This window comes from Palaemon carinicauda, chromosome 22 (assembly GCF_036898095.1).
Source record: "Palaemon carinicauda isolate YSFRI2023 chromosome 22, ASM3689809v2, whole genome shotgun sequence".
NCBI classification, from domain to species: domain Eukaryota; kingdom Metazoa; phylum Arthropoda; class Malacostraca; order Decapoda; family Palaemonidae; genus Palaemon; species Palaemon carinicauda.
The window spans coordinates 11,125,599-11,151,359 of NC_090746.1; the positions used below are offsets into that span (position 1 = coordinate 11,125,599).

General features: G+C 42.0%; 1 protein-coding gene across 1 annotated transcript in view; it reads right to left on the minus strand.

The window, feature by feature from the left end:
• Positions 1-16,201, minus strand: part of lsn (vacuolar-sorting protein SNF8) — a 181,521-nt gene extending 165,320 nt beyond the window's left edge. Inside the window, exon 1 of the mRNA XM_068345969.1 lies at positions 16,093-16,201. The gene's annotated coding sequence lies outside the window, so the exon portion shown is untranslated. The remainder of the gene's footprint in view (positions 1-16,092) is intronic.
• Between the last annotated feature and the right edge of the window lie 9,560 nt (positions 16,202-25,761).

The following is a 25,761-nucleotide window of genomic DNA, read 5'->3' on the forward strand; positions in this document are numbered from 1 at the left end:
CAAGTGGATCTCTTCGCCACGGAGTCCAACCACAAGTTGAGAGTATATGTGGCTCCCAATCTAGACCCTCAGGCCTACGCCACAGACGCTATGTCACAGAATTGGGACATCTGGGAAAGGATTTATCTCTTTCCCCCGGTGAATCTTTTACTGAAAGTCCTAGACAAGCTGAGATCCTTCAAGGGACGAGTAGCCTTGGTCGCACCCAACTGGCCCAAGAGCAATTGGTATCCTCTCCTGCGAGAGTTGAGACTACATCCTCACCCGATACCCAATCCGGTTCTGTCTCAGATAGTACAAACACGCGTTGTGTACGCTTTCTCAAACATTCAGAGCGCCCTAACTTTATGGACTTTATGAAGTTTGCGGCCATGCATGGGGCCAATATCGATCCTCAAAACACCCTGTTCCTAGAATCAGATAAACGGGATTCCACCATCCGCCAATATGATTCTGCGGTTAAAAAGTTGGCTAAATTTTTGATAGACTCAGACGTACACTGTATGAACTTGAACCTTACAGTCACTTTCTTTAGAACTTTATTAGAATCAGGTCTGGCAGCCAATACTATCACCACTATTAAATCTGCCTTGAAAAAGATATTCCTAGTGGGTTTTAACATAGACTTAACCGACTCTGTGTTAGCTTCTATTCCGAAAGCCTGTGCCAGACTGAAACCGGTTACTCGTCCTACCCCGGTTACCTGGTTCCTTAATGATGTACTCAAATTGGCTTCTGATACCATTAACAGTTCTTGTGATTACATTCCCCTTCTCAGGAAAACACTTTTCCTGGTGAGTTTGGCTTCCGGGGCAAGAATTTCTGAACTGGCAGCTTTGTCAAGAGACCCGGGTCATATTGAGTTCCTTCCTTCGGGAGAGGTCCTTCTTTCACCTAACAAATTCTTTTTAGCTAAGAACGAAGACCCTCAGAACAGATGGTCCTCCTGGAAAATTGTTCCCCTCACGCAAGATCCGTCTCTGTGCCCTGTTACTACTCTTAGGTCTTATTTATCCCGGACCACCTCTAACTCCTCGGGGCCTCTATTCGTTAGAGAACAAGGCGGTACCATTACCATTAAAGGGATCAGGCAACAAATTTTGTATTTTATTAAACAAGCTAGCCCTGACTCTTTTCCTCTTGCACATGATATCAGAGCGGTTGCTACTTCGGTGAACTTTTTTCACCACATGAATTTTACGGATCTTTCCAGGTATACAGGGTGGAAGTCACCCTCAGTGTTCAAGAAACACTACCTTAAACATTTGGAAGCCCTTAAATTTCCTACAGTGGCTGCAGGGAGCGTAGTTACCCCCAGGTAACTCATATGTTAATTCCTTGTTATTTTATCTCTCCCCCTTACCTGCCTCATTTATACCCTATTTGTATTCGTTGGTTTCGCACCTGATTACTATTATTATATTTGTTAATTTTTGACTCCTGAGTATCTGTATATATCATCACTCACGGCATTATTATAACTTACCTTATTTGTCAGTTGTTCTACCAAGTGGATTATGTTCCTTTTAAGATACCCTTATAATTGTTTTGTGGCACTCATCTCTGATTAAAGCATCCTGTATTTCCCTTACGCTTATGTTTTTTCCTTTATTTTGCAAGTTTGGTGACATTTCTCTTGTATAGATTCACTGGGCGGCACAGGTTCGAGCCCAGAAAAGGGATTTTGACGTAGGAAAAATCTATTTCTGGGCGAGGGACCTGTGCCGCCCAGTGAACCCTCCCAGCTCCTCTCCCTTGGAGTCCCCAAACTTTGGGTGCTAAGGAGTTGGGTTCTGAGCGGATGCAGAGTTGGTGGGGCCGAGTGAGGTTGAACGGCTCTCCTCTATTGGGATCTTTGTCGTGGATGAATCTAAATAGTGCGGGACCTCTGGATTATATGCCCAATTTTATACCGACACCAATAGGTGAGCGAGCTAGTTAACCTAGCACTCCTTTACATTTTTTCTCTGGTATATTTAGCAGTAAATTACCTAAGAATAATTGCTAAATGGAGCTTATTCACTGGGCGGCACAGGTCCCTCGCCCAGAAATAGATTTTTCCTACGTCAAAATCCCTTTTATAATTAAAATATCATTTTTAAATATTTAACTTAGCCGGTGAATATATAATAGCTGATTCACACCCATGGTGGTGGGTAGAGACCAGAGTTAATTAAGTTTACAGCGTATATGATTAGAGTTTTTGACAGTTATATCATAACAAAACCCAAATATATAAGGGTACCTGGTAAGGAAGTTGACTTAGACGATTACTCTGCCTTATTAGTCTGTCTTCCTCACGAAGCCCAGCGATCCTCTTAGGATGCTGAAAGACTCCCAGGAGCTGAAGTATTAAAGGCTGCAACCCATACAACAGGACCTCATCAAACCCCTAATCTGGGCGCTCTCAAGAAATGACATTTGACCACCCGCCAAATCAAAAAAGGCTGCGAAAGGCTTCTTAGCCTTCCGTACAACCCAATTAAAAAACATTTCAAGAGCAGATTAAAAGGATATTGGAATTAAGGGAATGTAGTGGTAGAACCCTTACCCACTACTGCATTCGCTGTAACGAATGGACCCAGTGTGTAGCAGTCCTCGTAAAGAGTCTGGACATCTTTTAAGTAAAATGACGCGAATACCGATTTGTTTCTCCAAACGGTCGCGTCCATAATACTTTGCAGAGATTTATTTTGCTTAAAGGCCACGGAAGTTGCTATAGCTCTTATTTCGTGCGTCTTAACCTTAAGCAAGCATCGGTCTTTTTCATTCAAGTGAGAATGAGCCTCTCGTATTAAAAGTCTGATAAAATATGACAAAGCATTCTTTGACATAGACAATGATGGTTTCTTAACTGAGCACCATAATGCCTCAGATCCACCTCGTAAGGACTTAGTACGAGCTAAGTAGAACTTAAGAGCTCTAACTGGACACAGCACTCTTTCAAGTTCGTTGCCTACGATCTCTGATAGGCAAGGTATATCAAAAGACTTAGGCCAAGTACGAGAAGGCAGTTAATTTTTGGCCAGGAAACCAAGTTGAAGTGAACATGTGGCTTTTTCTGTAGAAAAGCCGATGTTCTTACTGAAGGCATGAATTTCACTGACCCTTTTAGCCGAAGCCAAGCACACTAGGAAAAGCGTCTTGAGGGTGAGATCCTTCAGGGAGGCTGAATGTAATGGCTCAAACCTGTCTGACATGAGGAACCTTAGGACCACGTCTAAGTTCCATCCAGGAGTTGCCAAACGACGTTCCTTAGAGGTCTCGAAAGACTTAAGGAGATCTTGGAGATCTTAATTGTTGGAAAGATCTAAGCCTCTATGACGAAAGACCGTAGCCAACATGTTCCTGTAGCCCTAAATCGTGGGAGCTGAGAGGGAGCGAACATTTCTCAGATGTAAAAGAAAATCTCCGATTGGGCTACAGAGGTACTGGAAGAGGACATAGATGCTGGCTTGCACCAATCTCGAAAGACTTCCCACTTCGACTGGTATACTCTGAAGGTAGAAGCTCTCCTAGCTCTCGCAATCGCACTGGCTGCCTCCTTCGAAAAGCCTCGAGCTCTTGAGAGTCTCTCGATAGTCTGAAGGCAGTCAGACGAAGCGCGGGGAGGCTTTGATGAACATTCTTTACGTGGGGCTGACGTAAGAGATCTACCCTTAGAGGAAGACTTCTTGGAATGTCTACCAGCCATTGAAGTAACTCGGTGAACCACTCTCTCGCGGGCCAGAGGGTAGCAACCAACGTCAACCCTGTCCCTTCGTGAGAGGCGAACTTCTGCAGTACCTTGTTGACTATCTTGAATGGTGGGAATGCATATAAGTCCAGATGAGACCAATCCAGTAGAAACGCGTCTATGTGGATTGCTTCTGTATCTAGGACTGGAGAGCAATAGATTGGTAACCTTTTGGTCAACGAGGAGGCAAAGAGATCTATGGTGGGTTGACCCCAAGTAGCCCAAAGACTCTTGCCCACGTCCTTGTGGAGGGTCCATTCCGTGGGTATCACCTGACCCCTCCGACTGAGACAGTCTGCCAAGACGTTCAAGTCCCCCTGGATGAATCTCGTCAACAGGGAGATGCCTCGATTTCTTGACCATATGAGAAGGTCCCTTGCGATCTCGAGCAGCGTGAAGGAGTGTGTGCCTCCTTGCTTGGAGATGTAAGCCAAAGCTGTGGTGTTGTCTGAGTTGACCTCTACCACTTAGTTTCGAGGAAAGCTTTCGAATTTCATCAAGGCCAAGTGGACTGCTAATAGCTCCTTGCCGTTGATGTGCATGCTCTTCTGACTTGAGGTCCACAGACCCGAGCATTCCCGACCGTCCAGGGTCGCACCCCAACCCAAATCCGACGCGTCTGAGAACAACACGTGGTTTGGGTTCTTGACTGCTAGGGATAGTCCCTCTCTCAGACTGATATTGCTGTCCCACCATTTCAGGCATGCCTTTACTGGTTCGGAGACTGGGAATGATACCGTCTCTAACGTCTTGTCCTTGTTCCAGTGAGAGGCTAGATGGAACTGGAGAGGCCGAAGGTGTAGTCTCCCTAGCGAGACAAACTGCTCCAGGGATGAGAGAGTCCCTACGAGACTGTTCCAACTCCTGACTGAACAAACGTTCTCTTTTCAGCATTAGTTGGACTTCGAGCAGGGCTTGTTCTATTCGGGTGGCAGACGGAAAAGCCCGAAAAAACTGGACTGCGAATCTCCATCCCCAAATATAGAATAATCTGGGATGGGATCAGTTGGGACTTTTCTAGGTTGACCAAAAGTCCCAACTCCCTGGCCAGACTCAACGTCCAAAGTAGATCCTGCAGACAGCGAAGACTGGACGATGCTCTGAGAAGCCAGTCGTCCAAGTACAGGGAGGCTCGGATTCCCGATAGATGGAGGGATTTTGCCACATTCCTCATGAGCCTCGTAAACACGAGAGGAGCAGGACTGAGGCCAAAGCACAGGGCTCAAAACTGGTACCCCACATTCCTGTAAACAAACCTCAGAAACGGTTGGGAATCCGGGTGTATAGGAATGTGGAAGTATGCCTCCTGAAGGTCGAGAGAGACCATCCAGTCGCCTTCCAATAATGCTGTCAAGACAGCCTGGTAGACTTCATCGTGAAGTTTGTCTTGACAATGAACACATTGAGCGCACTTGCCTCTTACGTACTCCTGCAGAGAACGTGGCTGTCAGATTATTGGAGCCATCCCTGATAGCCTTGTTTATGCATGACATAATTGTACAGCAAAACTTCAAACGCTCGAAAAAACTCCTAACAGGAGATGGTCTAGCTCTGAAGCCGACCATAAAATCTTGGAGCGTCTCATGGCCAGGCGCCAGGGAGAGTCTATGAGGTTTTAGAAGTCTATCTGGGCAGAGGCAGGAACTCCCAAGCCGAGAACTTCTCCCGTGTCATATCAGACTCTCGCTCTATAAGCCAGCTTAAAAGTAGGGAAAGCAAAGGCTGTCTCCCCCAAACTCCTCCTGGTGATTAACCAGTCGCCTAGCAAACGTAAAGCTCTCTTAGAAGAGCGAGAGAGCACTAGCTTAGAAAACAACGGCTTCGAAGTAGCTAGGCCTAGTGTAAACTCTGACGTTTAGGCGAACGAGGAGCAGCAGTTACAAAAAGATCCGGACAAAGATCCTTAAAAATCAGCATGATTTATTTAAAGTCCATAGAGGGCTGAGCAGCTTTAGGCTCCTCTCCGTCTGACAGAGTCCTCAAGGGAATATCAGTAGGAGGGGGATCAGCAACTTCCTCATCTGAAGGAACCTTGTCCGACAATTGCCGAGTCTCAAGCAAGGGAGAGACCTGCCGTGGTGGCAATGCTTGACAAGCAGAGTCCACACGCAAAGGAGCAACAGTAGCAGCCAAGGACGCTATGTCATGTAACTGCTTAAAGGACTGACCAGCAACAACAACAGGTGCGGGAGGACGCTCGACGTCAACTCGAGACTGCCTTGACTGCCTAGACTGAGCAGTCAAAACAACCCTTGACTGCGGTGCTTGACGCTCAACGTCAAAACAAGTCAACTATGCTGGTTGGCGAACGTCCTGAACGTCAACAAGAGCAAGCGGCAGTGGCTGAACGTCCACAAGCGGCTGAGAGTCAACACGGGACTGCATCGAGTGAGGCTCTACAAAACACGATTGACGTGACTTTGTAACGTCAATGTCAACAGGACGAGCAAAGGCTCGTTTGGGCGGCTGACGGCCAGGATCTCGATCAGTTAAGCGGCGAGGATCATCGTGAACCTGCTCAGCAGAATAGTCCTCCATAAGAGAGGCAAGCTTATTCTGCATGTCTTGCCGTACAACCCATTTAGGATCAACGGGAATGGGTGCGGTAAGAGACGAGGGTAACGTCTGTGACTGCAAAACCTTGCCTACAATAAGACTCTCGGAGCCTGTGTTACGCTTTTGTTTAGGCGGCGAGCAGTCTTCCGATGACTGCATAGGGTCAGAGCTGTCCCAATGGCTACAACCAGGACGCTGGACCTGTCCTGAAAGGACTGACTTTCGCTTTAAGGGCCTCGAAACCTTGCTCCACGGTTTCTTACGCGAAAAGCCTTCGGATGACGAGGAGAAAATCGTCTCGCTCGTCTTATGGTAGGGGCGGTCTTGATGAGACACGCCTGAAACCATAGAGGGAACGTCTGTTTGCTGATCAAGGCCTCTCGAACCCATAAGTCGTACGACATTACTTCTCCCCTGGGCTTGGGAGCTTGCAAGAGGTCTCGGACTAGGCGAACGACAGGCACGAACAGACGAACCCTCGGTCGCAACACTGATAACACTTTGCGCAATTATCACTTTATCACTACGATTTTCTGTTTTGCACTTACTTCACTGAAATCGAATTTTTCAACAATTCACATTAGGCATGAATAAAACTGATTTCTACCTGAAGCACGCAATTCTACCCTCATCAAAAGGTTATAAATGCGAAATAAGTCGTATAATGTAAGCACATTAATACAAGCAAAAAACAGTAAACATATATTAAGATAAAAAGATCAGTGGCTGGGGAGGAGACTAAACACTAGTTCATTCAAAACTACGTTTTCAATCTCTCACCGTACAGTGCCTTGGGACGAGAATAAAAACTAAAAACGTTTTATCCTTTCTCCCCGTACAGAGACTAGGGACGAGAGTAAAAAACTGACTCGAGAACAACGTTACTCGCTTGGGACGAGAATAAAGATCGGAACCTTCTCTCTTCCTCTCTCTCTCTCTTGATTTCGCACCGAAGAGAAAAGCCCACTTACCTTTCGTCAATAAACAGGTTATTTGACCAAAGGAAAAAACTGAAGGGACTAAGAAATTGAAAATTAACAAGTTCCTTTAAATTAGTATTTAAAACATTTAAGTTTGAAAGAAGAATGAACAAAACGTCAGAATCGATTTACTCTTTCTGCAAAGTGAAACCGTGATTCTCTCTCTCTCTATCGTAACGATAGAACGCAAACTGCGTAGCATAAATAAACTAAACGTTAGTTCATCTTTGAAACAGTACGAAGACTATTCAAAGAAAATCTTTCATAAAATATCTACTAAAAAATATTCATTTAATAAGTTTTAAATCATTTGCTCTGTAAAAGTTATTTACGATTGAAAGGGCTCAACGTTGTTTAACTTCGGTTTCCAAGTTAGGACCGCCTACTCTCGGATTAGGGGAGGAATAGGTAAGGTCGCATATAAACAAATCATTAAAATTTATCTTGATGTTTATTATAAAAGGAAAGCTAATCGAAGAGGCCTAATAAAGGCGGTTGAGATATAAAATATATAGAGGAAAATGTTATTTTCATTAGTAAAATAAATTTTTGAATATACTTACCCGATAATCATGTAGCTGTCAACTCCGTTGCCCGACAGAATTCTACGGAAGGGATACGCCAGCTATCACTATACTAGAAGGGGGTGTACTCACCAGTGCCACCTGTGGCCAGGTACTGCAGTACTTCTTGTTGACACCACCTCAATTTTTCCTCGGTCTACTGGTTCTCTATGGGGAGGAAGGGTGGGTCAATTAAATCATGATTATCGGGTAAGTATATTCAAAAATTTATTTTACTAATGAAAATAACATTTTTCAATATTAAACTTACCCGATAATCATGTAGCTGATTCACACCCAGGGGGGTGGGTGAAAACCAGTGTACATGACTATAAGATAGCTAAGTATCCCGTATTTCATATAATCAGTTATTCAAAATAACAATGAAATAATAAGTACCTGGTAAGGAAGTCGACTTGAACCATTACTCTGCCTTTAATAAGTTCGTCTTCCTTACTGAGCGCAGCGTTCCTCTTAGGAGGCTGAATCAACTCTAAGGTGCTAAAGTATACAGGGCTGCAACCCATACTAAAGGACCTCTACACAACCTCTAACCCAGGCGCTTCTCAAGAATGAATTGACCACCCGCCAAATCAAAAAAGGATGCGGAAGGCTTCTTAGCCTACCGTAACAACCCAAAAAACAACAATAAAAGCATTCAAGAGAAAGGTTAAAAAAGGTTATGGGATTAAGGGAATGTAGTGGCTGAGCCCTCACCTACTACTGCACTCGCTGCTACGAATGGTCCCAGGGTGTAGCAGTTCTCGTAAAGAGACTGGACATCTTTAAGATAAAATGATGCAAACACTGACTTGCTCCTCCAATAAGTTGCATCCATAATGCTCTGCAGAGAACGGTTCTGATTAAAGGCCATCGAAGTGGCTACAGCTCTCACTTCGTGGGTCCTTACCTTCAGCAAAGCAAGGTCTTCATCCTTCATGTGAGAATGGGCTTCTCTAACCAGAAGCCTTATATAATACGAAACTCCGTTTTTGGACATAGGCATCGAAGGTTTCTTGATTGCACACCATAAGGCTTCTGACTGTCCTCGTATAGGTTTTGACCTATTAAGATAATATTTCAGAGCTCTGACAGGGCAAAGAACTCTTTCTAGCTCGTTCCCCACCATGTTGGAAAGGCTAGGAATTTCAAACGATCTAGGCCAAGGACGTGAAGGAAGTTCATTCTTAGCTAAAAATCCGAGCTGTAAAGAACATGTTGCAGATTCGGATGTGAACCCAATGTTCTTGCTGAAGGCGTGAACCTCACTAACTCTTTTAGCTGTTGCAAGGCAGACGAGGAAAAGAGTCTTGAGGGTAAGGTCTTTGAAGGAAGCTGACTGGAGAGGTTCGAACCTAGGAGACATAAGGAACCTTAAGACTACGTCTAGATTCCAGCCTGGAGTGGATAAACGACGTTCTTTAGAAGTCTCGAAAGATTTAAGGATGTCTTGAAGGTCCTTGTTGGAAGAAAGGTCCAAACCTCTGTGGCGGAGAACTGAAGCCAACATACTTCTGTACCCCTTAATCGTAGGAGCCGAAAGGGATCTCTCATTCCTTAGATGTAATAGGAAGTCAGCTACTTGGGTTACAGAGGTATTGGTAGAGAAAACTGCATTGGCTCTACACCAGCTTCGGAAGACTTCCCACTTGGATTGGTAGACTCTACGAGTGGATACCCTCCTTGCTCTGGCAATCGCTCTGGCTGCCTCCTTCGAAAAGCCTCTAGCTCTAGCGAATCTTTCGACAGTCTGAAGGCAGTCAGACGAAGAGCGTGGAGGTTTGGGTGTACCTTGTCTACGTGAGGTTGACGTAGAAGGTCCACTCTTAGAGGGAGAGTCCTGGGAACGTCGACCAGCCATTGTAGTACCTCTGTGAACCATTCTCTTGCAGGCCAAAGGGGAGCAACCAGCGTCAGCCGTGTCCCTTCGTGCGAGACGAACTTCTGAATGACTCTGTTGATGATCTTGAACGGTGGGAATGCGTAAAGGTCGAGATGGGACCAATTCAGCAGAAAAGCATCCACGTGAACTGCTGCTGGGTCTGGAACTGGGGAACAGTACAAAGGAAGCCTCTTGGTCATGGAGGTGGCAAACAGATCTATCGTAGGCTGACCCCACAAGGTCCAAAGTCTGTTGCACACGCTCTTGTGAAGGGTCCATTCCGTGGGGATGACTTGATCTTTTCTGCTTAGGCGATCTGCTGAGACGTTCATGTTGCCCTGAATGAACTTCGTTACCAGAGTGAGGTTTAGACTTCTTGACCAAATGAGGAGGTCCCTTGCTATCTCGTACAGGTTCCTCGAATGGGTCCCTCCCTGCTTGGAGATGTAAGCCAAGGCTGTGGTGTTGTCGGAGTTCACCTCCACCACCTTGCCTAGCAGGAGGGACTTGAAGTTCATTAGGGCCATATGAACTGCCAGCAGCTCCTTGCAGTTGATGTGGAGCGTTTCCTGTTCCTTGTTCCATGTTCCCGAGCATTCCTGTCCGTTCAAGGTCGCGCCCCAGCCCGAGTCTGATGCATCCGAGAAGAGATGAAGATTGGGGGTCTGAATCGCTAACGATAGGCCCTCCTTGAGAAGGAGGTTGGTCTTCCACCACAAGAGAGTGGTCTTCATCCCTTTGGTGACAGGAATAGAGACTGCTTCGAGCGTCAAATCCTTGTCCCAATGAGCTGCTAGATGGAATTGGAGAGGGCGGAGGTGGAGTCTCCCTAACTCGACGAACAGGGCTAACGATGACAGGGTCCCTGTTAGACTCATCCACTGTCTCACCGAGCAACTGTTCCTCTTCAGCATGCTCAGGATGCATTCTAGGGCTTGGCTTATCCTTGGGGCCGATGGAAAAGCCCGAAAAGCCTGACTCCGAATCTCCATTCCCAGGTAAACTATGGATTGGGAGGGAATGAGCTGGGACTTTTCTAAGTTGACTAATAGACCCAGTTCCTTGATCAAGTCCAAAGTCCAGTTGAGACTCTCCAGACAGCGACGACTCGTGGAGGCTCTTAACAGCCAGTCGTCTAAATAAAGGGAGGCTCTGATGTCCGATAAGTGGAGGAATTTTGCAATATTCCTCATCAGATGCGTAAACACCATAGGAGCTGTGCTTAGGCCAAAACACAGGGCTTGGAATTGGTACACAACCTTTCCAAAAACGAATCTCAGGAAAGGTTGGGAGTCTGGATGAATAGGAACGTGAAAGTAAGCGTCTTTCAGATCCAACGAGACCATCCAGTCCTCCTGCCTGACCGCTGCTAGGACCGACTTCGTCGTCTCCATAGTGAACGTCTGCTTGGTGACATAAGCATTGAGCGCGCTGACGTCCAGCACCGGTCTCCAACCTCCTGTCTTCTTGGCCACCAGAAAGAGACGGTTGTAGAAGCCCGGGGATTGATGGTCCCGGACTATAACCACTGCCTTCTTCTGTAACAGGAGCGACACCTCCTGGTGTAACGCTAGCCTCTTGTCCTTTTCCTTGTAGTTGGGAGAGAGGTTGATGGGAGAAGTGGTCAGAGGGGGTTTGCGGCAGAATGGTATCCTGTAACCCTCCCTTAGCCACTTGACAGACTGGGCGTCTGCACCTCTTCTTTCCCAAGCTTGCCAGAAGGTCTTGAGTCTGGCTCCTATTGCTGTCTGGAGAGGAGGAGAGTCAGTGTTTGCCTTTTGAAGTCTTGGGACCTTTCCTAGACCTGCTCCTGGAAGAGTCTGGACGGGAGCTTCCTCGGCTGGGGGCTCTGCCACGAAAGGGCGGAATAAACCTTGTAGCAGGAGTATCGGCCACTGGGGTGCGGTAAGTTCTGGGAACTGAGGGAGCAACCTTAGCCTTACGAGCTGAAGAGGCCACAAGATCATGAGTGTCCTTCTGAATCAGGGCCGCAGACAAATCCTTGATAAGCTCTTCGGGGAACAAGAACTTAGAAAGCGGAGCAAAAAGGTGTTGAGACCTTTGACAAGGTGTGATGCTAGAAGAAAGAAAAGTGCAAAGTTGCTCCCTTTTCTTAAGAACTCCTGAAACAAACATTGAAGCAAGCTCGCCGGACCCATCCCGAATTGCTTTATCCATGCAGGACATTATAAGCATGGCTGAGTCCTTGTCCGCAGGGGTGGTCTTCTTGCTCAAGGCTCCCAGGCACCAGTCAAGAAAATTGAAAATCTCAAAGGCACGAAATACCCCCTTTAAGAAGTGGTCTAAGTCGGAAAAGGTCCAGCAGACCTTAGAGCGCCTCATCGCTGATCTACGAGGAGAGTCGACCAAACTTGAGAAGTCAGCCTGGGCAGAGGCAGGGACTCCCAAGCCTGGTTCCTCTCCTGTGGCATACCATACGCCCGCCTTAGAAGTCAGCTTAGTAGGTGGGAACATAAAGGAAGTCTTCCCTAGTTGCTGTTTGGACTGCAACCAATCCCCTAATATTCTTAAAGCTCTCTTAGAGGATCTAGCAAAGACGAGCTTAGTATAGGCCGACTTAACAGGTTGCATGCCCAGCGAAAACTCAGATGGAGGAGAGCGGGGGGTAGCAGAAACAAAATGGTCCGGGTATACCTCTCTGAAAAGAGCCAGGACCTTACGAAAGTCAATGGGTAGAGGAGAAGACTTGGGTTCCTCCACGTCCGAAGAGGGATCTAGGTGCGCAGCTTCCTCCTCAGAAACCTCATCACCAGAGTGTAGCGAAGTGAGAGGTAAAGTAACAGCGGTATGCTGAACAGCAGAATCTTGACAAGCGGGTGCATAAACACTTGCGGTTTCATCCTCAAGTCTCTGTTGCTGAATTAAAACCTGAGGTTCAGGCTGCAAAGACTGGTCAAGAAGTGTAGAGGAAGGTAGGTGCATGGGTTGAGATGGCTGACTCCTAGCATGAGCTTCCTGTCTCAAGTGTTGCGCTTGCTGCAAGGGTTGTGGATGCGCAGTAGCAGGTTCCTGACTCACGAGTTGAGGTTCTTGAGGTGTGAGCTGCGAGAGTTGAGGTAGTGGCTGCGCAGAACTCAGTTCCTGTCTCACGAGTTGAGGTTCCTGAGGTGCTAGCCTCAAGAGTTGAGGCTCTCGCCTTGAGGAAAGTTGAGGTCGCTGCAGCGAGAGCTGAGGTGGTTGCCTCATGGATGGAAGAGGTTGTCGTACCTCAAGAGGTTGCTGCCTCGATGGTCTAACCGCAAGAGGAAGAGGAGGAAGTAAGGCATAAGACTCCTGTTCCCATTGTTGAGGTTGTCTTAAGGAAGGTTGAGGTTGCTGCACACCGCTGGTAACTGGCAACTCCGAACGCGGTAAGGTAGCCTGAGGAACCTCAACTTCGTACGCCTGGCAGACTGGACTGCGGTGAGGCGGAGCGCTCGCAGGCGGAGGTGTAACCTTCTCAGCCTGAAACTCACGCATTAAGACCGCAAGCTGTGACTGCATGGACTGCAGCAAAGTCATCTTGGGATCAACAGACGCTAAGGTCTGCTGAGGCAAAGCCTTAACAGAAGATGAGGTCTGCTGAGGCATCGCCTTACCTCTCTTAGGAGGTGTGCAGTCACCTGATGACTGAGGAGAGTCAGAGCTAATCCAATGACTACATCCGGGTTGTAGAACTCTTGAGGTCTAGACTTTACGTTTAAGAGGTCTTGAGACCTGAGTCCAGCGTTTTCTCCCCGATATCTCTTCTGCAGACGAGTAAAATACGGGCTCAATCGTCTGCGGGTGGGAGTGACGGTCTCTGTAAGACACGCCCGCAACCACCGAGGATACTTCTGTGCGCCGATCAAGGCCTGCCGAACCCTTTTGCCCTTCGACATTGCTTCTCCCCTGGGCTTGGGAGCTTGCAAGAGGTCCCGGACTGGGAGGACGACTGGCACGCACAGAAGTACCCTCACGCACAACACTGACACTGACACTAGCACTCGGCACCGCACTGACACTAGCACTTGGCACAGCACTGGCACTACCACCTCCCACTGCACTTTTGACCTTAAGCTCTTTGACGTCTGCCAAGAGAGACTTATGGTCACTAACTACAGATTCCACTTTGTCACCTAAAGCCTGAATGGCACGCAAAACATCGGACATATCAGGCTGAGCACAAATAGTAGGTTCGGGGGTAGCCACTACAGGGGGAGGAAAAGGTTGAGGATCATGAGGTGAGGAAAAAAGTGAAGAGCGAGAAGAACTCCTCCTAACTCTCTCTCTCTCTAACTTAGTTGAATATCTAAGGAATCGAACAAACTCAAGTTCCGAAAGTCCGGCGCATTCCTCACATCGATCTTTCAACTGACAGGGTCTTTCCCTACAGTCGGAACAAGCGGTGTGAGGATCAACCGAGGCCTTCGGAATATGCCTATTACAAGACCTACATCGTCTATGGGGTGGGGCTTGTGAAAGGTCGGACATCTTGAATCAAAGAGCTAGTCAAGGGGGATTCCAAATCAAGCAAAAGATCGTTAACCATTAATCAAAGCAAAATAAAAGCTATCTAAGCTAATAGAAAAGTTTCCAGTATAGCGAAAGCTGAAATCTTAGAGAAATACTTCACCAAAAACCGTGAACAATACTCCAAAATTATAAGCGTATCCAAGAACGTCTTGCCGGAAGCACGACAGAGGAAAAATTGAGGTGGTGTCAACAAGAAGTACTGCAGTACCTGGCCACAGGTGGCGCTGGTGAGTACACCCCCTTCTAGTATAGTGATAGCTGGCGTATCCCTTCCGTAGAATTCTGTCGGGCAACGGAGTTGACAGCTACATGATTATCGGGTAAGTTTAACATTGAAAAATCTATAATTAACAACAACAATTTATAACGTGATAAGATAATTGCTAAAAGCCTAAAACACACTTCCGTACTAAGGGAAGGGTCGGCCATTTAAAAGTCAAAGAAAGTCCAAAAAACAATCCAAAGTCATCAACAATGAAATCTATCCAAAAACGAGTTCAAGATTTAAGTTGAAGATAAAAGACCTGCACTGCGAAAGCTCAAACCAAAAGGAAGTACTTCACCAAGACTGTTGAAAAACTCCAGGTTAACAGCGAGTAATGGTACGTCTAGTCGATCAGACCGACAGAGAAAAATTGGGTCTGTTTACATGTATATGCGGTATCTGGCCGATAGTTGGCGCTAGTGGGCCCACCCGCAACCTTCATAGCGATCGCTCGCGAGTTTTTGTGTGTTTTTCTGTCGAGCCGCCGGAGGCTCAGCTATTATATATTCACCGGCTAAGTTAAATATTTAAAATTCTTAAATCTCTTAATGTACTAGCCCAACGTTTAAGATAGCTAAGACAAAGAAGAAACGGCGATGTGGATATACAGAAGTTAAGACGTCACAGTCAAAACACCCCGGTGACCCAAAAGTTTCGTCGTCCCTGTCATAAAAGTAAGTCATTAATTTCTTTAATTTTAATATGTTAGTTTTACTAGTTTTTTAGCGTGCGCAGCTCAACATTACCGCTTGCCAGTACATATGAGCTTGATGTTTTATTTTCATGCAAGCGAAGCGAGTCGATGGCGAAATAAGAACCATTATACAGTATTTAGTATTGCTAATATTAATGTAATTATCGTAACATTGCTAATGTTAGAGGAACACTGCTAATATTAGCGTAACATGCTAATATTACGCTAGCACAGCTCAACATTTCCGTTTGCCAGTACTTGTGAGCGAAGTGAGCCCGAATTGGAACAATACCCATTATATTTAAACATTTTAACAGAAAATATATGTTTCCCTATAGTAAATAACGTGATTTAGCCGTTTTTCACCTTCATTTCAACCGCAACAACAACAACCAGTTCGGCTACTTAAAGTTAGTCGAACTGGTTGTTCTGTCTGTTTGCGGTTGAAATGATGGTCAAATTTGGTGGAATCACGTTATTTACTACAGGAAAACATATATTTTCTGTCCGAAATGATAATCTGTAATACAGTAAAACATTACCAACGAAAATATAAAATGAAACTGAAAATATTTCCTCATGTATTTGGCTCAAAATTAAAGAATGATATACTTTTTATTGAACATATCTCTATTGTTAAAGCCAGTTATGCTTGTATACCTTAGATCAAGCCTACAGTAATCCTAACCTTGATAAAAATGATAAATATTTACCTATCATATTTATCAAAAGGCTAAAGTTCTCCCCCTTACTGTATTTTGTCTTTTACGTTAATAAAGGAAACCCAAATAAACTGTTAGTAGGCAATAATAAATCTTCATCTCAATTATTTAATCATCTAACAGACCTGTAACAATTGAAATAGAATGGTATTTAATAATTTTAATTTCTTTTTGCTTACCTTTGACAATCAGTTACAATCCCGTCCACTACAAGTATCTACTATTGTAGTAATGTAAGGATGTACCCTTTGTAACGGCTACCCTGTATGGTTTTTCTTTGTTTATGCCTCACTTTTTCCAATCTTATAATAGATTTCGTTTGGTATTTCTTCTCTGACTTTCAAAAATGTGTAGAAAAAAAAATATTATTTCTATATTCAAATGAGTTTTCTTCATTTTAAATATTTCAAACATTAGCAGGCTTTTTAATGTCTTTTTTTTCAGGGTGTGGTTGTAAAATGCATTCATTTAAATTCCTATGGTATCCAATTATCGCATTATTTGATTGAAATTTATTACGTTGAAGAGGCCCTGGTTATTGAAGTTCAGAACTTAAAGATATTGTTTGATTTTTCCTATTATATACGTCGTTTTATTTGATTATATCCAGAAATATCTATTTCACCAATGTATTTCCGTTGTATTTTTTCTGATGTATTTCAGTTCTTTTTCTTTCATATATCTGTTTAAGTAATAGGAGGATCAAACTTCTGCTTTTAATGCACTAATCGATGTATACTTTGGAGCTCTTAATATTAATCTATAGAGTCTGTTTTCTAACACTTTTAACTCATATATCTGGTCCTTATAGTTAGATTAAATAGACTGCCTCACTTGGGTTTAGGAAACTTGGAATACCCACATCTTTTGTGAAGCATTTTATTCACTTTTCCTCTTCTTTATAATTTATTTTGTTCAACTTAAGCATAACTAGGATTACCAGATTACAAAATTAGAAATCTGGGACACTGGAATTTTCGCACCATATATAAACAAATTATACCTACATACACAGCCAAGGCAAAATATTATAGAACGTAGAGATAATTAACACACATTTGTAAAAGAAAAAGATAGAGCAAGAATTATAATGGAGTATAAGAAACAAGAACAAATAATTTGGAAAATTCATATCAAATGCAAATAATAAAAGAAGGAAGAATGAATAGTTTGAAAAATTAATAATCCATATAAACAATACAGGAACTAAACTAACTTTAATAAATAAACTAAACGTTAGTTCATCTTTGAAACAGTACGAAGACTATTCAAAGAAAATCTTTCATAAAATATCTACTAAAAAATATTCATTTAATAAGTTTTAAATCATTTGCTCTGTAAAAGTTATTTACGATTGAAAGGGCTCAACGTTGTTTAACTTCGGTTTCCAAGTTAGGACCGCCTACTCTCGGATTAGGGGAGGAATAGGTAAGGTCGCATATAAACAAATCATTAAAATTTATCTTGATGTTTATTATAAAAGGAAAGCTAATCGAAGAGGCCTAATAAAGGCGGTTGAGATATAAAATATATAGAGGAAAATCTATAATTAACAACAACAATTTATAACGTGATAAGATAATTGCTAAAAGCCTAAAACACACTTCCGTACTAAGGGAAGGGTCGGCCATTTAAAAGTCAAAGAAAGTCCAAAAAACAATCCAAAGTCATCAACAATGAAATCTATCCAAAAACGAGTTCAAGATTTAAGTTGAAGATAAAACACCTGCACTGCGAAAGCTCAAACCAAAAAGGAAGTACAGTGAACCCTCGCTACTTCGCGGTTCGACAATCGCGGATTCACCACTTCGCGGGGTTTTTCCATAACCCATATATATATACATATCGCGGATTTTCCGGAAATTTCGAAAATACCGCAATATCTGAAGACCCCAAATACGATATTTCGTTACCTGTAATTCCATTAATACTGTAATTAGTAATATCTGCTCTTACTGATTGTTCATTGCATTACATATGACATATAATTAAGCACAGAAAGAAATAAAACACGAAAAGAGAATGTGATCATACGATAATTCAGTACTGTATACAGTACGTAGTAAAATTAAATCGAACATGAAACGCAAATCAGATGCAGTCATACCATATTAGAATGGTGTAAGGCTGCTGTTGGCTACTACTGTACTGTACATTACTACAAATGTAATGGAAGTGCTTCTTTTCCATGAATCTTTTGTATGTATACGTACGTAGTACTGCATCCAATAATATTCTTTGTTGCAAAAATCACATTTCGAATAAGCGTACGAGAGAGAGAGAGAGAGAGAGAGAGAGAGAGAGAGAGAGAGAGAGAGAGAGAGAGACACATCCTACAACAAAAGCGTAAAATAGCGTACGTAAAGCTATTATTATTATTATTGTTGTTGTTATTAAAATTATTATTGTTATTATTATTATTATTATTATTATTATTATCATTATTATTATTATTATTATTACAGTATCATTATTTATTATTATTATTACTGTAGGTAGTATACTGTACGCAGGGTATCTTGTACTTTGAATTGGGTTGTGATTGGTTCAAGCGCTGATAGATGACGAATCAGAACCCAAGTTTTGTAATCTAGCCTCTGATTGGTGTTTTGACCGCTTCTCCAACCCGCAGCATCTCTTTCCGCGGTCACTTTGTCTCCCGCTGTATCGCTGTGTTGACGTTGTTAATTGTGAACTTTAATCTGTGCTGTGCGTGACTGTTTTAAGTTGAACTTTTTGTTGAACTTTCTGTTAAACCCTACTGTACAATGCCTCCCAAGCCTTCTGCTTCTACTAAGGCTGGTAGTGAGCCTAAACAGCACCGAAAGATGATGACGATTGCTGAGAAGGTGACGCTTCTCGATACTATGTTAAAAGACAGTAGAAGTTACGCGGCCGCAGACCTCGAAGACCTGACGAAATCGGGCAGTGAAGACAGTGAAACACAGGAAGAGATCCAAGAAAATGTCGAAGAAACGGTCTTAACATTAGAACGGCTTGCCAAGCTCTGCAAGCTTGCGAATGAGGTGAAAGAAATGTCGCAAGAGTGGGACGAGGATATGGTTCGTTCTGTACAATTCTGCACCAAGATCGATGAACACATGGCTCCCTACAGGATGCTCTTGCGAAAAAAGAAGCAGCGGCAGCAACTTCCGATCACAATGCCCTCAGAAGAAATTGAAGAAGTGTCTCAGGAAGAAGTTGAAGAGGTGTCCCAGGAAAAGACACCTCCGTCTGAAGAGACGTAAAATACTATTATTGGCTGCACAGTAGAAGACATCATCAGCTTCATCATCATCATTTCTACTGTGCAGCAAATTCATCGCCATCATCATTCAAGTTTTTCTTGAACTTCTTTCGTGGTGAGTACAGTAACAATCTTTATTTTTTACTTAAACATTTTAATATTTGTGCCTGTTTTATAGTTTAGTACTGTATGCATTAAGTTAAAGGAAAGGTTTTAAAAGCCTATCATATTTTTTTTGTTTAAAATTTACATTTACGTACGTAAAACAATCTCTCTCTCTCTCTCTCTCTCTCTCTCTCTCTCTCTCTCGTAAATTGTTTTCCTGCTTTGCTACGTACAGTATGTACTGCATGATTTTATATAGATACGGTAAATAATATTTGTAATAACATATTTTGTAAATGCTTTTACTGTAAATATCATTATTTATCACTTTCATCATGCGCGTTAAATGCCTTCTTTGTTCTGAGCGTGGTTGTTTACTGAGCGTACTTTATGACGCCGTCGTTTCAGGCAGCGTCATAAAGAAAAACATTTCATTTGGAAGTCCTAAGGAAAATTAAGTAAAACATTGGTAATAACAAAATCAACATACTGTATACATCAATATAATCGATGCAAAAACTAACCTATACATATATGTGTACACTAAATGAGTTTGTTTCTTCATTATGATCAGAGATAAACGTAAACAAAACATTGGTTGCCATTTTTTATCGTGCTTTTTAGGTGTTTAGGAAACGCATGATATAAAATCGCCTTTAATATTTGTGCCTGTTTTAGTTTAGGGTACTGTAGTACATGCATTAAGTGTTCTGTACATTAAAGGGTAGTTTGTTAACAGTACTACGTACAAGGGAAGGTTTTAAAAGTCCGAATATACATGTTAAATAAATAGGTAAATATGGTGTCAATACTTCGCGGATTTTCACCTATCGCGCCCGCGTCTGGAACCTATCAACCGCGATAAACGAGGGTTCACTGTACTTCACCAAGACTGTTGAAAAACTCCAGGTTAACAGCGAGTAATGGTACGTCTTGTCGATCAGACCGACAGAGAAAAATTGGGTCTGTTTACATGTATATGCAGTATCTGGCCGATAGTTGGCGCTAGTGGGCACACCCGCAACCTTCATAGCGATCGCTCGCGAGTTTTTGTGTGTTTTTCTGTCGAGCCGCCGGAGGCTCAGCTATTATATATTCACCGGCTAAGTTAAATATTTAAAATTCTTAAATCTCTTAATGTACTAGCCCAACGTTTAAGATAGCTAAGACAAAGAAGAAACGGCGATGTGGATATACAGAAGTTAAGACGTCACAGTCAAAACACCCCGGTGACCCAAAAGTTTCGTCGTCCCTGTCATAAAAGTAAGTCATTAATTTCTTTAATTTTAATATGTTAGTTTTACTAGTTTTTTAGCGTGCGCAGCTCAACATTACCGCTTGCCAGTACATATGAGCTTGATGTTTTATTTTCATGCAAGCGAAGCGAGTCGATGGCGAAATAAGAACCATTATATTTAGTATTGCTAATATTAATGTAATTATCGTAACATTGCTAATGTTAGAGGAACACTGCTAATATTAGCGTAACATGCTAATATTACGCTAGCACAGCTCAACATTTCCGTTTGCCAGTACTTGTGAGCGAAGTGAGCCCGAATTGGAACAATACCCATTATATTTAAACATTTTAACAGAAAATATACGTTTCCCTATAGTAAATAACGTGATTTAGCCGTTTTTCACCTTCATTTCAACCGCAACAACAACAACCAGTTCGGCTACTTAAAGTTAGTCGAACTGGTTGTTCTGTTTGTTTGCGGTTGAAATGATGGTCAAAATTTGGTGGAATCACGTTATTTACTACAGGAAAACATATTTTCTGTCCGAAATGATAATCTGTAATACAGTAAAACATTACCAACGAAAATATAAAATGAAACTGAAAATATTTCCTCATGTATTTGGCTCAAAATTAAAGAATGATATACTTTTTATTGAACATATCTCTATTGTTAAAGCCAGTTATGCTTGTATACCTTAGATCAAGCCTACAGTAATCCTAACCTTGATAAAAATGATAAATATTTACCTATCATATTTATCAAAAGGCTAAAGTTCTCCCCCTTACTGTATTTTGTCTTTTACGTTAATAAAGGAAACCCAAATAAACTGTTAGTAGGCAATAATAAATCTTCATCTCAATTATTTAATCATCTAACAGACCTGTAACAATTGAAATAGAATGGTATTTAATAATTTTAATTTCTTTTTGCTTACCTTTGACAATCAGTTACAATCCCGTCCACTACAAGTATCTACTATTGTAGTAATGTAAGGATGTACCCTTTGTAACGGCTACCCTGTACGGTTTTTCTTTGTTTATGCCTCACTTTTTCCAATCTTATAATAGATTTCGTTTGGTATTTCTTCCCTGACTTTCAAAAATATGTAAAAAAAAAAAATAATATTTCTATATTTAAATGAGTTTTCTTCATTTTAAATATTTCAAACATTAGCAGGTCTTTTTTTCAGGGTGTGGTTGTAAAATGCATTCATTTAAATTCCTATGGTATCCAATTATCGCATTATTTTATTTATTTTTTTTTACGTTAAAGAGTCCCTGGTTATTGAAGTTCAGAACTTAAAGATATTGTTTGATTTTTCCTATTATATACGTCGTTTTATTTGAGTATATCCAGAAATATCTATTTCACCAATGTATTTCCGTTGTATTTTTCTGATGTATTTCAGTTTTTTTTTCTTTCATATCTCTGGTTAAGTAATAGGAGGACCAAACTTCTGCTTTTAAGGCACTAATCGATGTATACTTTGGAGCTCTTAATATTAATCTATAGAGTCTGTTTTCTAACACTTTTAACTCATATATCTGGTCCTTATAGTTAGATTAAATAGACTGCCTCACTTGGGTTGAGGAAACTTGGAATACCCACATATTTTGTGAAGCATTTTCTTCACTTTTCCTCTTCTTTATAATTTATTTTGTTCAACTTAAGCATAACTAGGATTACCAGATTACAAAATTAGAAATCTGGGACACTGGAATTTTCGCACCATATATAAACAAATTATACCTACATACACAGCCAAGGCAAAATATTATAGAACGTAGAGATAATTAACACACATTTGTAAAAGAAAAAGATAGAGCAAGAATTATAATGGAGTATAAGAAACAAGAACAAATAATTTGGAAAATTCATATCAAATGCAAATAATAAAAGAAGGAAGAATGAATAGTTTGAAAAATTAATAATCCATATAAACAATACAGGAACTAAACTATCTTTCATTTTATTTGGAACATTTGAGTATAAACGAAAGTAAGAAATTTACGTAAACAATTACAGTGCAGTAGCTAACCCCTTGAGAGAAGAATTGGACAATAGATGCCGCATGAACAGTCCCTTCCATCCCAGAACTATTAATCACTCTTATAATGAACTCATAAATAGGCTATTTACTACCTTAGAAGTACAAAGGTTAATTCGCAAATTGGAGAACAATAAAGCATGTGGTATTGACAGTATCCTTAATGAATACCTCAATAATTGTCCGGAGTCTGTCATAAATATTGTAGTTAAGATGTTTAATATTTTACTAACAACATGAATAGTGCCATCTGACTGGTGTATAGGTATGATTAAACCTCTGTATAAAAGGAAGGGTTCTATTGATGACCCAGATAACTATAGTGGCATTACACTATTAAGTTGTGTTGGTAAACTCTTTACAGGTTGTCTAAATGATTGCCTTACTGCCTACTTAGAGGGTGCTGGTATTTTAGGAGTAGAAAAGGTAGGATTCAGAGAAGCCTACAGAACACTCGACCATATATTTGTTCTGCTTTCTCTCATCGATTTATACCTGTGCAAACACAAGCGAATTTATTGTGCCTTTGTAGATTTAAAAAAAAAATTTATTTGGTGGATAGATCATCTCTTTGGTGTAAGCTAATTTCTTCTGGCATTAATGGTAAGGTCATCACTGTTATATGTAATATGTATGAAAATGCTAAATCCTGTGTCAAAGTAGGTAATTCAATCTCAGATTTTTTCCCGTGTATTATTGGTGTAAGACAAGGAGAAAACCTGTCGCCCCTTCTATTTGCTGTGTACTTAAATTATTTTGAACAATTTGTTGGTAGGAACTACAGAGGACTTGATTTATGTGCTTCTGAAATACGGAATAACCTTAGTGATGACGATGTTGAGGTGTTCTTAATTTAATTTAAGTCTTAGTACGAAAGGATTGGACTTTCGAGTTTCTTTTTTCTAGATGAAGTATAATATTACTTTGGCAGATTTATGCGTCGGATTTAGAATCCGTTTAAATAGTATGAACACTATAGGTAATAGTGAGTTTATAGGGAATGTATGTCCTTTTGTATGGTGGTGATACTATTGGTATGGCAGCATCCAAATTGCTATAACTGCTGTGTATGAATATTATGAATCCTGGCACCTAACAGTCAACACTTCTAAGACAAAAATAGTCATATTTTCCAGTGGCAAAGTCAGATCACACCCTCTTTTCATGTTTGGTAATGCAGAGCTCGAAGTAGTGAATGATTATGTATATTTAGCTATAACTTTTAATTTTAGTGGTTCATATGGCAAGGCTATAATTAAATGGGTTACACAGGCCCAGAGAACAATGTATAGTCTGCTGACTAAAGCCAGAAAACTGTCCTTACCAGTGGATATACAATGTGAACTCTTTGACCATTTGGTCACCTTAGTTCTTTTATATGGAAGCGAAATTTGGGGGTTCCAAAAGCTAAACCAGGTTGAGATTTTTCATAGAAAGTATCTAAAAAGTATTCTTCAAACATAGAAACATTCGGCAAATTGTACGGATTACGGAGAACTTGGTCAATTTGGTTTAACAAGCAAAATTGAGAAGAGAATGGTAAACTTTTGGATAAGGATCAGTCAAGATAAACAACATAAGTTATCCCACACCATGTATTTACTGTTAAGAAAATTACACGATGACAATGAATTCAAGTCAAAATGGATTGTAAAAATTAAAAGTATTCTAGACAAGTGTGGTCTACCTAATATCTGGAACAGCCCATGTGAATTTAATAGTAATTGGGTTAGGAAATGTGTTGATCTCAGAATTTGTAATATAGATAAGCAGAATTTATTATGTGAAATTAATGAAAATAGGTTATGCTTTAACTATAAAGTACTTAAGACTGAATTAGGCTTAAGCAAAGACTTAACTGAATTGGATTATAATGAAGTATCTCAGTGGATTTAGATGTGGTAACCATAGGCTTCCTGTTGCTGATAAGCGATATTCGGCTTCCCAAGGGCCAAAAAGATGCCCAATGTGCAATACCCAGTGTACCAACCGTGTGTCATACGATCTTACATAGAAACAACATTTCATTTTGTGTATATATTATGCTTGTATCTTCGCTTTCCCCTCGCACTAAAAAGAACCTGAAATAATATGTGTTTTTCTCACTGTTAACTCTTAACCGGTGTGGTATCAGTTGAACAGGATATTTCCTGTTGAACTGAACCTGAAATAATGTGTCTGTTTTTCTCACCGTTAACTGTTAACCAGTACGGTGTCGGTTGAACAAGAAATTTCCTGTTCCATTGAGTTTTTGTATATAAAGGCGAGTGTCTGTAATAAAGTTACTCAGTTCTTTCATCCTGTCTTTGAGTCACAACCTTCTCTTGGCTCGTCGCATTGGTGACCCCGGAAGTCGACTCGCTCCTCCCGCCTTCCATCCCCCCTCACCCCTCCGTCGTTGGTACTATGGTGGACTCTAGGGAAGTTGGCGCTGCGACTGCCCCATTAAAACTTTCGTCATTCACCAGCGGAGAAGCGTTTGATTGGTTTCAGTGCGCAGAAGTCCAGTTTCGCATCAGGGGCGTGACTCACTCAACAACGAAAGCAGATTATGTTCGCACAGCGATACCCGAGGACACCTTCCCGGAAATATCCGACTGGCTTTGTGAACAAGGAGACACCCCAATAGCGTATGACACCCTCAAAACATACCTTCTGCAGCAGTACTCGCCGTCGCCAGCCGCCCGTATAGCAAAGCTTTTTCAGCTCTCTCAAGAACCGTTGGGGGACCAAAAGGCTTCGCTCGCCCTCAGGGAAATGAACAGTATCGCTCGCCTGCAACCTGCTGCAGACGGCTCTCCTCGTGAGGTGAACCTACTTTGTGCCCTTTGGATACGCCGTTTACCCGAACCGATGTGGATAGTTTACCCATAAAGGACTTGATGACCAAAGCCGACGCCCTTATGGACAGCCACTTCAAGACCTCCATCAACGCCTCCACTCCTGACGAAGAAGACGCCTATTCCAACGTCAACCGAAGCTTTCGTGAATGCCGTAGGACATACAGTACACGCCTACCCCGTGACGTGCCGAAGCGGCGACAAACCCTCCCACCACCCACCACTCGCTCGCCCCCCAACCAACGACTTCTATAGATACTTGCTGCCTCTCATCCACCGCAGTTTTGCTACTACCATACCAGATTCAGGGCAACTGCGAAGAAATGTGCCAAGGATTGTCAGTGGCCAAAAAAAGGCGTAAGTAG